This window comes from Chenopodium quinoa, unplaced genomic scaffold (assembly GCF_001683475.1).
Source record: "Chenopodium quinoa cultivar QQ74 unplaced genomic scaffold, ASM168347v1, whole genome shotgun sequence".
Taxonomy (NCBI): Eukaryota; Viridiplantae; Streptophyta; class Magnoliopsida; order Caryophyllales; family Amaranthaceae; genus Chenopodium; species Chenopodium quinoa.
In genome coordinates, this window is record NW_018743054.1 from 120618 (window position 1) to 125625 (window position 5008).

A 5008-nucleotide genomic window follows, 5' to 3' on the forward strand; every position below is an offset into this window, starting at 1 on the left:
AGTAGACTTAGTAGATATACTCACAATCCAAGTCAAAGTCTTATTAAGGTACCTTAAAGGTACTATGAATGATTGTTTGCATTGTTTTCGCTTTCCTAATATTTTAGAAGGATATTGTGATGCAAATTGGGTAACCGATAATGATGAAATTTGCTCAACTAGTGGTTACGTTTTTATTTTGGGTGGAGGTGCTATTTCATGGAAGTCCTCAAAACAACCATGTTTAGCTCGCTCCACCATGGAATATGAACTTATTGCTCTTGAGTTGGCAGGTCATGAAGTGGAATGGCTTAGGAACCTCCTACCGACATACCATTGTGGGGAAAGAGTTCATCACCGGTGTCCATACATTGTGACTCTCAAGCGACAATTGGAGTGGTCAATAATAACAACTACAATGGCAAAAAGAGGCATGTTCGTATGAGACATAAAGTGTTGAGGCAATTTCTCAAGAATGGAGTGATTGCATTGGACTATGTGAGGTCCGAAAAGAACTTGGCGGATCCTTTGACGAAATGATTGACAAGAAAACAAGTTGGTGAATCATCGAGGGGAATAGGACTTAAGTAGAGGTGATCAAAGTTAGCCCGGCCCGATTTCGGGCAAAATTTTTTTGGCTCGAAATTGAGTTGGGCTCGGCCTGGCCCGAATTTTTTTTTTGCGGGTTTGGGAATGCGTTTTTATGCATATTTAGTTGATTTTTTAGGATCGACCCGAAAATGGCCAGAAAAGTCGCACGGCCCAACCATTTTGGGCGGGTTTGGGCACAAAAATTCTGGCCCGAAGCTTGACCCGGCCCGGCCCCACCCGACCCCAGAAGTGGGCATAATTTTTTAGCTTTGGCCCGACCCGCCTAATGATCACCTCTAGACTTAAGCCATATGATACATTACATTTGTCCTAATTCCTATGGTGATAATGTTTGTAATGTTTGACTTTGTTTGTGAGGTTGATACTAGTAGAAAAATATAAAAGGGCACCGGTTCAAAACCCCCATATAGCACCGATTTTGAACCGGTGTAGAATTGAGGGATGCCAAAAAAAAAAACAAAATTTTAGCACCGATTCAAAACCGGTGCTAATAACGTGTTATTTGCAACGCTTCTGTTCCAAAACCGGTGCGAATAAGGGCCCAAAAAAATTTAAAAAAAACTTTTGGCACCGGTTCAAAACCAAAACTGGTGCCCTTAATGCCCCAAAAAAATAATTTTTTTTTTTTTTTTTTTTTTTTGCATTTTTTTCACTTAAATTGATATAGAAACACTAACATATATACAAAGTTACATATTTTCATTAAAAAAGGCTGTAATATTACAATTTTCGTCCAAAAAAATAAAATCATAGTTTGTCTCATTACTAAAATCACCCACAGCTACCAAGAAATCCAATCATTTCCAGCTCTTCTAAAACTGACATCAAAGTTCAGACTACATCCTTAAAGCAGTCACAGGCTCATAGCAATAGAATGAGAATAATACCTTTTGAAAATGTTCTGATATTCAAGGGAGTGTTACATACATAGTTACAGATCATATGGAGCTTATTTCATCTATTCTACATAGTTAAAAAAATTCAAGATGCTACCTTCTTACACCTCTTGGCAAGCCTAGTTGGCATCGCAGACCTCTCTCAGTCTCTCTTTTGTTTATTGTTTCATTGTTATCGCTATAGTTGCCACACATGCTTGCTGCAGGCTTGCCTTGAGCTTGCGGTGCAACTTTTACATAGAATTATAGCCTCCATAATGTGGATTCACTCTATATGTCAATGGAAAAACATTCCTAAAATGATCTGACAAGAAGCTAGCCTGTGGGGCAGACAATATATCCGGAAAAAGACTACCTGAGCATCTATAGCGAGGTCCACCTCCTTAGCGCATTTAATACAAAACTAGGATTGCTTAGGACAACAATCTTTAGTGCCCCACTGAGATCATCAGTGGATAGCCTTGTGACCCGTGAGGGCTATGCCAACCTGCCTTTCCTCTTCTGTTGACATTTTCCTGAAATTTGATGATTCAAATTCAGATTAAAAAATGCAGAGAGCATATAGACCAATGTTCAACCAAAAACTTCAGAAATGCAAACCACTTTGCTCTAGTGAAAGCTGAATTTACAGTCAATTTCAGCTAGTAAGCAACAAGAAAGCAACCAAAAACATAAGACACAGAAAGAGATAATTCAATGGTTGTTCGAAGAGAGAGTTCGGGTTATATCCTGAATGAGAAATTTCCTAACCATAAAAGAACTAGGAGACATGTCATATTCATAACTTGAATATCATGAGTCATTTTGCATTTTGACATTAGAAACAGCATGGACATCCTCTGCAACACAGACACCTCTTTGAGGGATAATTATAGGGTCATTTGCTTTAAGTGTTGCTTACATGGGTTAGGAGCAAAAAAGAATTTAGGCTTCTTACATGAAATATCTCTAGTTTGTTCAGTTTGAAAGTATTTTGGGTATCAAATTAGAAGTAGTTTGCCAGGTGGTTTCAGAAGTATTTCTGTTACACTGTCATAGTTTTTTTTTTTTTTTTTTTTTTTTTAAAAAAAAAAATTCTTAACCTCAGTGATCTCATGCAGCATGACATGCAAGCTGATTGGATAATTGCTAAAGATATTTTAAAAATTCCAGACTTCCAATGAAACAGTCCAATCACTCCGAAAAAATGGAACAAACCTCATTGCTTATACCCCAAGTCATTTTGGCATAAGTAGACTCTTGAGCAGATGCATGCTTAGCTGTACATCAGCTTCCTCTTATCGTCTATTATCCTGCAACAACAACCTGCCTTTTTTTTATAAACGAGAAAGAATGATAAAATACGACAAAACTTATATAACAAACAACAAACTATGCTCACAAAAAGAATGGTCTTATTGATCACTGGTATCTCACCTTTTCCACAACTCAGGCAAAAATTGTAGCCACTTTTCTTAGAACTTTGCCAACAAGGTTCTTGCCATGACATGTAGATCATTCTTTTCATTAGTATATTTCATCGCATTCTTGAAAATCAACCTCACATCTGCACAGATCTCCCATACATGTTTATATCCACTATCATCCTTAGCTTCCATCTGTTTCTTTATTGTACAGAAATACATCGGGATTTCAATAATCTGGTAGCAACAGAAAACTTGAGGTAGATAATACCAGCAGCCAAATAATATAAAAGGCACACAAAAATATTATTGACAAACAAATCAACCAGTCATTTTGTTCTTTACATAGAAGAATCCTGCAGCAGAATGAACATAGCTTATTTTATTTCATACGTCTCCAAATTCACCACATCCCCTCCCAATAACCGGAAGCATATAGAAGTAAAGGAGCCTTCAAAAGTCTTCCTCCTTCCAGACCCTAGGTGCCCATAGCATGGCAGAAAAAAAAATAATGGAGATTTGAATCATACATAAATTTCAAAGTGGTAATTTAACTCAGATTTCAGGCTAGCTACTTTACATGGTAACATTATGACTTGAAAATAGATGTACGGTCCACCATGGCTGTCCAAACATAACATTAGGTTTTGAGGTTTATCCCTTTCATCGGCTTAGAACCGATCTTCCACGTTTCCAGCTTTAAAGGGCATAAGGGCATTATTTCTCCCCAACCTGGATTAATCTAAATTGCCAAACTCAAGATCTACGAACTGTATGATCAAGGAAAAAACAGAAGATGGTGTGTGCATCATACCAATGTGGAAAATTCAAGGGGTTAGAGCAACTTCAATCAAGTAATATAGGCTAACTAGTTTCAAGGCACTATACTAGAGCACTTCAAGAGGGAATGCAAGGTTTTCTAAGAAGACGAGGAAAAAAGAAGTACTCCTTCCACCTCAGGTATCTTCGTTATAAACTTAACACTTGGGTATAAGCATTTTATGGGTATTAAAATTATGAAATAGTCATATTTGAAGCAAAGTTAGCAAACTCATTTTCGGGATTTTATAAACTTAATAGTGGGAAAATTCTCTTTCCCTTTTAAAAAGCCAATTTCGTTCAATATTTGGGAAAATTTGAACTCCCTCCCTTCCCTCACCTCTAGTCTTGACAGAGTACCAAAAATATATATGGGTTCAGTAAAATGGTATTCCAAATTTTTCATACAATCAAGAGAAATCAAGTTGCAAAGACATAGCCTCTTAAACCAAAGCCTTTAAAAATCAATTCTTGTTCTAGCCTTCTAGGTAAATAATGCATCTCAAAAGTAGATTCTCAAAAGTTCTCCTAATTAAGTTCAAGAACCATAGTCATCTCACAACAAACCAATATTGACACAGATTTACATAATTTCAAGAAATACTGACAATTAAATGTTGTAAAAATTCAGTATTTTGCGGTGCTGCATGTAATTGAGAAAGGAACAATTTCTATGGAGTAATATTGAATTAAAATAGAAAATCAGAAAACCCTTGGTTTCCGAAAACATGAAATTGTAAATTTGAGCAAAACAAAGACTCAAAAAACACAAAATAGTTAAATTATTTAAATAGAAAAGAAGAAAAAAGCACGAACCTTTAGGAAAAATCATTTTAGGAGGGGGTAACGACGAGAGGTAGGTTTGTACCAGCTCCTTGCGTCACTACCGCCGTTGCTAGGACCGAGCGACGTGCCGACAACAAGAAAGAGGAAGAAGAGAAAGAAGATAAGGAAGGAGCAGCAGGTCGTTGATTAGGGTTTGTTAGAGGAGAGAGAAGAGAAAGATAAAACGGCGCTGAGGAAACAGAAAAAAAAAGAGGGGAATGAAAGAGAAAGAAGGCTCAATGGCTTTTTTTATTACAATTCGCACCAGTTTGGTTTGAACCGTTGCGATTACTCTTTCCCTCTTTTTTTTTTTTTTAATTCGCACCGGTTTGAACTGGTGCTAATAACATCATTTCGCATCGCTTTGGTTAAAACCAATGCTGTTTTAGGGTTTTTTTATGTGTCTTGCAGGAGAGTTACAATCCCTAGTATGTGAGACCGACGCCTATACCTACAAAACCACGAAGACTCCGG

At 37.0% G+C, this 5008-nt stretch overlaps 1 long non-coding RNA gene across 3 annotated transcripts; it reads right to left on the minus strand.

The window, feature by feature from the left end:
* Positions 1-1323: 1323 nt before the first annotated feature.
* Positions 1324-4762, minus strand: LOC110731080. 3 transcript variants are annotated; one of them, XR_002513257.1, is made up of 4 exons: positions 4526-4762; positions 2904-3127; positions 2685-2792; positions 1324-2002 (listed from the first exon to the last, which is right to left on the minus strand). It is a non-coding gene; the product is annotated as an uncharacterized LOC110731080 (long non-coding RNA). The 3 variants fall into 3 exon arrangements; XR_002513258.1 differs by having other exon boundaries at positions 2685-2779; positions 2904-3091; positions 4526-4759; XR_002513256.1 differs by having other exon boundaries at positions 2904-3091; positions 4526-4758.
* Between the last annotated feature and the right edge of the window lie 246 nt (positions 4763-5008).